The sequence below is a fragment of the Hibiscus syriacus genome, unplaced genomic scaffold (genome assembly GCF_006381635.1).
Source record: "Hibiscus syriacus cultivar Baekdansim isolate YM2019G1 unplaced genomic scaffold, ASM638163v2 tig00110429_pilon, whole genome shotgun sequence".
Lineage (NCBI taxonomy): Eukaryota > Viridiplantae > Streptophyta > Magnoliopsida > Malvales > Malvaceae > Hibiscus > Hibiscus syriacus.
Window position 1 is genome coordinate 9,285,079 of NW_024062733.1, and position 10,924 is coordinate 9,296,002.

Sequence of the window (10,924 nt, forward strand, 5' to 3'; positions counted from 1 at the left end):
GATAATACTGTGTATAAGCAAGAGTGTGGATATGATAAGGGTTTGTACTATGGAAGGAAAGAGTTAGCGTTGGCTAACAAGATTTTGTGATGAAAATGTATTAGATACAATTGTATATTTTGATCATAGTAATGTGATATAGTGAAGGAAGTGAGGATTTGTATGGTTAAGTAAAGTTGAGGATTGATAAGAAGAGTTTAAGAATGAGTATATTGGTGATCAATTTATAAGACAAAGGAAGTTACAACGTTTGATTTTGAAATAGAGGAATAATACTATGTGTGAGTAAAAGTTTGAGTTTAAAAAGTTAAGTACGATACCGTGGAGAAAAATTTCGACGAAGAAGAAGGTATATGATTGGATGATTAGGGCTTGTGCCCTTGATTGAACAGTTGATATTGACTAATTGTAATAGTAAAGGTGATAGAGTTATAAGATTAGAAGAAAAGATAAAGTGAGTTAATTAAGTATGATAAGGATTTGAATATGGTTATGTATTTGGATCATATAGATATGATGAAGGTAAAGAGAAGAGTATTTACAAGTTTTAAAGGGAGTTTTGAGGAAGAAAAATACAAGCGCAAGAGATGGTGAAGAATAAGGTTTTGTATAAGTAAAGGGAATTATCAAAGTTACAAAGATGTGATGAAGAATTAAGTGTAAGCGATATGAAAAGAGTATGAGAGTCTGAAGAAAAGATATGATATATGTTACAAGGAGATTTGGATTTGTGGATGAGTAAATAGATAAGGAAATTAAATGAAAAATGAAATTAAAGGGTTAAGTATGATAAAGGTTATATGGAAGTGTAAATGATAAGTTCGATACAGAAATATGAAAATTGTGCAAGGTGATGTGAAAAGATTGTTTAATTCCATAAAGTATATGTTTAATCACAATTGAAGAAGATTTAAAGTCGTGTTTTGGTCAAATGATGATGGAATAAAATGTTGGTATTGTGATAAGGTAATCAGAGATTAATGAAGAAATAAATTGATTTATGATATAAAGTGGTGAGAATAAAGGTTACTGTTTATATGATAAGCGACAGTAGATGAATGAATAAAGGAAAAAGTTAGTTGAAGAACTAAATGAAGGAAAGAGTAAGTAAAGGAGACAACATAAGAACATTAGGAGATATGTTCTTATCAATGTGTTCAATGAAAATTCGAGGACGAATTTTCTTAAAAGAATGGGAGATTTGTAACATCCTCAATACCGGGTTAGTGACTAAATTGAAAAATTTTAGAATTTGGGGATAAAAGTAGAATAGTTTAATAGTTCAATGATTTATATGGAGATATTTCTTGAAAGTTGTTAGTAATTATTAAAGAAATTAAAGGGAAAAATGGTCATTTGACTTAAAAATAAATAAAATAATGATATATATGGGGATAACGTTGAGAGATTTCTCCAGAAATCTCTTCACTCTTCATTTTTCATTATACTTCTTCTCCAACGTGAGACACTCAAAGCAAATGTGAGTTTTCTGATTTCTTGGTTGTTTGTCGATTTTAAGCATTAGTTTTGATCAATAGATGATAACTAAGCTTAAGGAAAGGTTAAGTTATCTTAAAATCAAAAGATAAAGGAGTTATGATAGATTAAAGAAAATGGGGTTTTAAGTGAAATTTTGAATAAGAATGTTTAAATGAATTTGGAGGATGAATTTGACTTGTCATCTATGAGAATAAGAAGTTAAAATTAAGTTTGGATAACATGGAAAATTTGTTATGATTCTTAGTCTTAAGAATTTGGATGAAATATGAAAGATTATAAGGTCTTAGAATGATAGGAATTGGTTAAAGTTATTATAGATGAATTTAGTAGCATAATAAGGATTTTATACATGAAAAATTGGGTGAAGCGTTGATGATTTTCGGATGAAATAGCCTATTCTGGGCAGGTGCATCGATGCACTATGAGTGTGTACCGATGCACTAAGATAAATTTTGAAGGTGCATCGATGGATTAAGAGCTGCATCGATGCATGAGAATTTTGAAGCTATTTTGTGTGCCGATGCACCTATAGTGCATCGATACACCCCTAAAGGAAAAAATGGAATCTTGGTTCATTAAACTAGCTTGAGTTATTAATATCAAGTTATAAGGTTTAGGCTTTTGATAATTGTCTCAGAAATTATGTTTATGTAGATATTGAGCCTAAACAAGTTCAAGAACAATCAAAGAATTAGGATCGAATCAAAGCAAGGCTAAGGTGAGTGCAATTTTAATTGTACTTATGTTATTGAACGAATATTGGCTTGCGATGAGCCAGTGATGGAGTTACTATGGTAAAAAGTGACTCCTAAAATGTTATTTGATTTGTGATTCTGATATATGCATGAATACATGAAAATGGGTATAGTATATTATATGTGACATGATATACATTCTTATATGAATATGCATTACATGTTATATGAAATTACATAGATGTTTACACATACATATGGTATGTGACAGAAGAAAAAGTATATGTGATCACAGGAGAAATGACATGAGTATATGAACATATGAAACATTAGAATAATGCCCATGGTAAATGATACGAGAGCTATAGGTATAGTTGGCATGCCAAGAGTTGAGGGTTCTATGTGGTCCTTCGGGACATATATGTATTCTTTGGAATATTTACAGGGTCTTGTGAGACACATATGTGATCCATTGTAATATGTATATGGTCCTTTATGAGTGGTCCTTCGGGATAAATACAGTACATAGGTCCTTTGGGACAAATTCATATGCCCCTAGTGGGACCCTATACGAGCTGTGGCGACAGCAATAGTGCACAACCTCAATGTACTCGAATACCTTGAGTTATCAGTAATGTATATGGGCTTACAAAAAGGTATAAAAATGCTTGTATTATTACATGTTATCATTATATTATTATTTACATGGAATCATATGTGACATGATTGAATGAGTATATGATATGTTCATATGGATATGAAATGCATTATTTTTATTATATGTTTTATATGCCTCACTAAGTCAACGACTTAGCGTGTGATTGTTTCACTCGTAGGTTTCGAGAAGAGGAAGATTGTTAAAAGTTATGCAAGACAGGTTGATTTCTCATTTCCAAAGATCATATCAGAAGAGAATTGAATTGTATGCATTTTGTAATACTGATAGTGGTTGGCATATAAATAAAGGTTTGAATACGATATGTTTTTATCGGTTTTGTTAAAATCATATGATAGAGTTTTGTAATGTTTTAAACGTGTTTATGTAAATGGCAAATGTATAATAATGAACGGTTAAAGTTTTATGAGTTTTATGAACATTTTACGAAAGTTACTGTAGCAGTGCATCGATACACAATTGATATTCGAAATTTTTCTCTGTTCACGATACTGTTCATACCGTATAGTACTATTTATAAATACATATTTTTTTCAAATTTGTTATAAAGAGTATAATTCAACAGTATATTATCGTATTTTATTAAAATAAGTCCAAAGGTTATGTATTTTATTAAGAATAACGTTTTAAAAAGTCAATGTGACATCTCAGACTCGTATCCGGGTCTGGTACGTGTTGGGGTGTTACATTTAATGGTATCAGAGCTACGGTTTAGCCGATTCTAGGCTAAAAACGAAGTCAAAAGCGTTTTAAAAAGTATACATGGCAACACAAAGTGAAAAATTTTCTGATCTGATAGTGTAAGGAGTATGCTGTTTTGAAAATAGAGTTAAAATGTTATGTTATATTATATGTATGATCATAAGAGTTTCCAAAGTGGAGTACAAGGCGATAGACATGAAGGTAATAGCAATTCACCTGCTCTGGCCAGGCAGGGGGAAGAGCGAACACCTCAGGGAGTGCATGTATTATATTAGGGAATGTTTATATCATGTTGAAGAATACTCTGATGTGTTTTCAATTTTCTACTACTTTAATTCATAGAATGAATGTATCGAAATAGCTAAAAGAGTTACGAGAACCCGAGCTCAATGGTGAATTTGAGGAAGGTTATGTTGTTACAGACCTTTGGATAAATGATATGAAGAAATGCTAGAATGTGTTCATTTCTCCAAAGTGGAGAATTTAAATTGAGAAGTTTTATTACTACGTGGGCAAGTTAGAGTATGGTGGACAAATGTCGCCATAAGAATGTTAAAATATCAAATGATGTGGTTATAATGGTAGAAAAGTTCAAGAATAAGTGCATCAGTGATACGTTTATAAGATGAATGAAATCAGAGTTATGGATTTGAAACAAATGGATAATACTGTGTATAAGCAAAAGTGTGGATATGATAAGGGTTTGTACTATAGAAGGAAAGAGTTAGCGTTGGCTAACAATATTTTGTGATGAAAATGTATTAGATACAGTTGTATATTTTGATCATAGTAATGTGATATAGTGAAGGAAGTGAGGATTTGTATGGTTAAGTAAAGCTGAGGATTGATAAGAAGAGTTTAAGAATGAGTATATTGGTGATCAATTTATAAGACAAAGGAAGTTACAACGTTTGATTTTGAAACAGAGGAATAATACTATGTGTGAGTAAAAGTTTGAGTTTAAAAAGTTAAGTACGATACCGTGGAGAAAAATTTCGACGAAGAAGAAGGTATATGATTGGATGATTAGGGCTTGTGCCCTTGATTGAACAGTTGATATTGACTAATTGTAATAGTAAAGGTGATAGAGTTATAAGATTGGAAGAAAAGATAAAGTGAGTTAATTGAGTATGATAAGGATTTGAATATGGTTATGTATTTGGATCATATAGATATGATAAAGGCAAAGAGAAGAGTATTTACAAGTTTTAAAGGGAGTTTTGAGGAAGAAAAATACAAGTGCAAGAGATGGTGAAGAATAAGGTTTTGTATAAGTAAAGGGAATTATCAAAGTTACAAAGCTGTGATGAAGATCTATAATCAGGTATAAGTGTAAGTGATATGAAAAGAGTATGAGAGTCTGAAGAAAAGATATGATATATGTTACAAGGAGATTTGGATTTGTGGATGAGTAAAGAGATAAGGAAATTAAATACAACAACAACAACAAAACCCTATTCCCATATACAATGGGGTAAGGGGGAGGTAGGGTAGTAGGCTGCCCCCAACGCCAGGTTGAGAGCAGCTTCCGTGGAAGACCTCCGGCAGTAAGAAAATTAAAAATAAAGATAAAATACAATGCATGGATAAATAAGTCAATAAATACATAGTTGAAATAGTTGAACAATTTTCATATGATGTCTTTATATGCACGTCTGTAATTTGAAGTAATCTCTGCAAATAAATCCATGCGTGAAAATCTATGCTTATAGACAGAAACGTAAGTCCCAACTAAATTTAAAAGAGGAAACATGAAGAGAATGATAAACAGAAGTCAACGATAGCAAGCTGCGATAAGGAATAAAGTTAAAATGGTTAAAACCTAAACTAAGGTAACACTACTCCGCCACCCTAATTCTAAGCCTACATAAATTCCAATGACAGAAACATAGAAAAAGTAGAATTCATTGAAATTACTACAAAGGCATTAAAAAAAGAAGACTGAGATGCCCACACTACTCAGCTACCCTGGTCTTAAGTCTCTATACTTTCCTATCGGTGGTCATGTCCTTGGTAAGGGATAAATCCTTCAAATCAGATCTCAAGCAGTCTACCCACTTCCTCCTTGGTCGTCCTCTCCTTCTGGCACCGTCGACTGTTATTGACTCTACCCTCCTGACCGCATCCGATGGTTGTTGCCTAAGAACATGCCCAAACCACCGTAGTCTTCCCTTCCTCAATTTTTTGGATACAGGCACCACCCCCAAAGACCTCCTAATTGCAGAGTTTGCTGTCATGTCCCACAGAGTCCTACCACATGCCCATCGAAGCATTCTCATTTCTGATCCATACAACAGCGCTGGTCTTATTGCCATTCTATAAAATTTTCCCTTAAGTTTTAGAGACATCTTCTTGTCACACAAAACTCCAGTTGTAGCCCTCCACTTTAGCCATCCCGCCTTTATACAGTGTGTAACGTCATCATCTACACCCCCATCTTTATGTATCATAGACCCTAGATACTTTAAACAATCCTTTGAGGGGAGAACGTGTCCTTCGATGCATACTTCTACATCTTCATCGTTTTGGTTCCCACTGAAGTTTGAACATAAATACTCTGTCTTTTCAATATTGATCCTTAGACCTTTTTCTTCCAAGGCAGTCTTCCAGGTAGCCAGTCCACCATTCAGTTCAGTTTTTGTTTCAGCAACTAGGACAATGTCGTCAGCGAAAAGCATACACCATGGAACACCGTCTGGAGTCGCACAATAGACGTCGTCTATAATCAATGCGAAGATGTAAGGGCTAAGAGCCGACCCCTGGTGGAGTTCGATTTTCACCGGGAAAGTCTCGGTGTCACCAACTGTAGTCCTGACGTATGTAGAAGATCTACAGTACATATCATGAATCACCCGGATATAAGCAGTTGGGATCCGTCTCGTTTCCAAGGTCTTCCAGATCGTATCGCGGGGAACGCTATCATACGCCTTCTCAAGATCAATGAACGCCATGTGAAGATCTCTATTTTTTTCCCTATATTTCTCCATAAGCCGTCGAAGTAGATGAATCGCCTCCGTAGTAGACCTGCCTGGCATAAAGCTAAATTGGTTTTCCGAAACCCTAGTAATCAGTCTCAACCTAGCCTCTATCACCCTTTCCCATAGCTTCATGGTATGACTGAGTAGTTTAATACCTCTGTAGTTACCACAACGTTGGGGATCTCCTTTATTCTTATAGATTGGTATCACCGTAGACTCTCTCCAATCCTCTGGCATCTTGGCAGTCTCTAAAATAATATTAAAGATGTTGGTCAACCACTTAACTCCATCTTCTCCTAGGGCCAACCACACAGTGATAGGAATTTGATCTGGACCGACAGCTTTGTCCCTCCCCATCTTTCTAAGAGCCATTTTGACTTCCTCAATCCCAATCATACTTGTAGGGCAGTCATTGGTCGTAGTATGATAGTCGGCTGATCCATCAACGGTACTATCTCTACAAGGAAAGGCATCATTATTAAATAATCTGAAGAAATAACTACCCCAAAACCTCTTAATATCATGATCTTTCACTAAAAGAACACCATTTTTGTCATTAATAAACCTAATGCTGCCTAGATCCTTTTTCCTATTCTCCCTGGATTTTGCAAGACTGAAGATGTCATTTTATCCTTCCTTGGTGTCTAATCTCTTGTACATTTCCTCGTATGCCTTATCATTTGCTTTAGCCACTGTTTTCTTGGCTTCCTGCTTTGCCTCCTTGTATCTATGTTTAGCTCTCGATCTTTCTTCGTCGTCATTGCATTGTAGAAACTTCTTGAAGCAAGTTTGTTTTGTCTTCACCTTAGTTTGGACTTCTTCATTCCACAACCATGATTCTTTATGTTCCTTGACCTTCCCTGTCGACAACCCAAGGGTGTTTTTTCCCACCTCTCTGATGGAATTTGCCATATTTTTCCATAACATATCTGCATTATTTGAGTTTGTGGTTCCAAAACCTGTATGAGACAAAACCTTACTCCTAAAGTCATCAGATGTCACTCCATGTAAGTTCTTCCAAAGGATCCTAGGTTTACCTAGTTTAGCCCTCCTATGAGTGCTTTGCCCGTGGCGTACGCAGAACACCAAAACCAACAATCTGTGTTGTGATGCACATGCCTCTTCAGGTAACACCTTACAGTCAATGCAAGCCCATCGATCCCGATTTCGAACCAGGACGTAGTCGATTTGGGTACAATGTCCCCCGTTATGGAACGTAATCAAGTTCACATCTCTCTTGTTAAAGAAGGAGATAGTGACCACCATATCGTGTGCAGTAGCAAAATCAAGCAACGTGCGCCCCTCCTCGTTCCTACTACCAAAACTGAAACCCCCATGAACACTGTCATACCCATCGATTGCACTACCTATATGGCCATTGAAATCTCCCCCTATGAAAACTCTTTGGTCCTCCGGAATGCTCCTAAGTACATCATCTAACGAATCCAAGAAGCAACGTTTCTCCCCCTCCCCTAGGCCAACGTGTGGGGCGTACACTGAAAAGACATTCACCACTTCCGCTTCTAAAATAACCTTAATCATCATGATCCTATCACTGTATCTACAAACTTCAACTACATTTTCCTTGAGCCTAGAGGATACCAAGATACCCACCCCATTTCTAGCATTATCTACGCCTGAATACCACAACTTGTACCCGTTACACTCTCTGGCGCAAGGCCCTTTCCACCTAGTCTCTTGAATACATGCAAAATTTATTTTCCTGTTACTTAGTACGTCGGTCAGCTCCAGTAGCCTAGCATTTAATGTGCCTACATTCAACGTACAAACTCTAAGTCTAGTCTCCTTGACACCACTCTGTCGGGCCCGCCCCCTATACGCCCTATGTGATCTAAAAGAATGACATGACCTCAAGTAATCATCTATAGCCAAAGCTATGAGGAACTATGAAAAAGAAGATCGAAGCATAAAGAAGTTGCACCAATAAAACGCTAGAGAATTGAGGGGTACTAAGAAGCCTAATTGGTTACTTAATAGGATTTTAATTTATATAATACTATTTTTATTTTTATTGCTAAAAGTCTAGTGTTAAAAGGAAAGAAAAAATAATAATATTAATTTTACTCTGTTCAGATCTAAAAAGAAAATTCAATCTGATATGAATTAAAAATAAACTACTGAAATTGTTTATTTTCTACAAAAAAAAAATGGAATCAGAGAGAGCATAAACGGTTTCTCAGCAACAAAGCCGAAAGTTAGAAGAAAAAAAAACTTTTGAACAAAATAGATCTGAAAGTTTAGATATGTAAATAAAAGAGATTTCTAAATGCAATAACAAAAAGATTCAAATCTATGTATATAAAGGAGAAGCTTACAGAGTAAAACTGGTATTTCATAAGAAACGGAGTTGAGGGTTTCAGATCTGAGAATCCAGTGAAGAGATCAGCTTAGTATGATCAAGGTTATATGGAAGTGTAAATGATAAGTTCGATATAGAAATACGAAAAGTGTGCAAGGTGATGTGAAAAGATTGTTTAATTCCATAAAGTATATGTTTAATCACAATTGAAGAAGATTTAAAGTCGTGTTTTGGTCAAATGATGATAGAATAAAAGGTTGGTATTGTGATAAGGTAATTAGAGATTAATGAAGAAATAAATTGATTTATGATATGGAGTGGTGAGAATGAAGGTTACTATTTATATGATAAGCGATAGTAGATGAATGAATAAAGGAAAAAGTTAGTTGAAGAGCTAAATGAAGGAAAGAGTAAGTAAAGGAGACAACATAAGAACATTAGGAGATATGTTCTTATCAATGTGTGCAATGAAAATTCGAGGACGAATTTTCTTAAAAGGATGGGAGATTTGTAACATCCTCAATACCGAGTAAGTGACTAAATTGTAAAATTTTAGAATTTGGGGATAAAAGTAGAATAGTTTAATAGTTCAATGATTTATATGGAGATATTTCCTGAAAGTTGTTAGTAATTATTAAAGGAATTAAAGGGCAAAATGGTCATTTGACTTAGAAATGAATAAAATAATGATATATATAGGGATAAGGTTGAGAGATTTCTCTAGAAATCTCTTCACTCTTCATTTTTCATTATTATTCTTCTCCAACGTGAGACACTCAAAGCAAATGTGAGTTTTTTTGATTTCTTGGTTGTTTGTTGATTTTAAGCATGAGTTTTGATCAATAGATGATAACTAAGCTTAAGGAAAGCTTGAGTTATCTTAAAATCAAAACATAAAGGAGTTATGATAGATTAAAGAAAATGGGGTTTTAAGTGAAATTTTGAATAAGAAGGTTTAAATGAATTTGGAGGATGAATTTGACTTGTCATCTATGAGAATAAGAAGTTAGAATTAAGTTTGGATAACATGGAAAATTTGTTATGATTCTTAGCCTTTAGAATTTGGATGAAATATGGAAGATTATAAGGTCTTAGAATGATAGGAATTGGTTAAAGTTGTTATAGATGAATTTAGTAGCATAATAAGGATTTTATACATGAAAAATTGGGTGAAGTGTTGATGATTTTCGGATGAAATAGCCTATTCTGGGCATGTGCATGGATGCACTATGAGTGTGTACCGATGCACTAAGATAAATTTTGAAGGTGCATCGATGCATGGGAATTTCGAATCTATTTTGTGTACCGATGCACCCATAGTGCATCGATACACCCCTAAAGGAAAAAATGGAATCTTGGTTCATTAAACTAGGTTGAGTTATTAATATCAAGTTATAAGGTTTAGGCTTTTGATAATTGTCTCAGAAATTATGTTTATGTAGATATTGAGCCTAAACAAGTTTCGGAACAATTAAAGAATTAGGATTGAATCAAAGTAAGGCTAAGGTGAGTGCAATTTTAATTGTACTTATGTTATTGAACGAACATTGGCTTGCGATAAGCCAGTGATGGAGTTACTATGGTAAGAAGTGACTCCTAAAATGTTATTTGATTTGTGATTCTGATATGTGCATGAATACATGAAAATGGGTATAGTATATTATATGTGACTTGATATACATGTTTATATGAATATGCAATATGCATTACATGTTATATGAAATGACATAGATGTTTACACATACATATGGCATGTGACAGAAGAAAAAGTATATGTGATCACAGGAGAAATGACATGAGTACATGAACATATGAAACATTAGAATAATGCCCATGGTATATGATATGAGAGCTATAGGTATAGTTGGCATGCCAATAGTCGAGGGTTCTACGTGATCCTTCGGGACATGTATGTATTCTTTGGAACATTTACAGGGTCTTGTGAGACACATATGTGATCCATTGTAATATGTATATGGTTCTTAAGGAGTGGTCCTTCGGGACAAATACAGTACATAGGTCCTTCGGGACAAATTCATATGCCCCTAGTGGG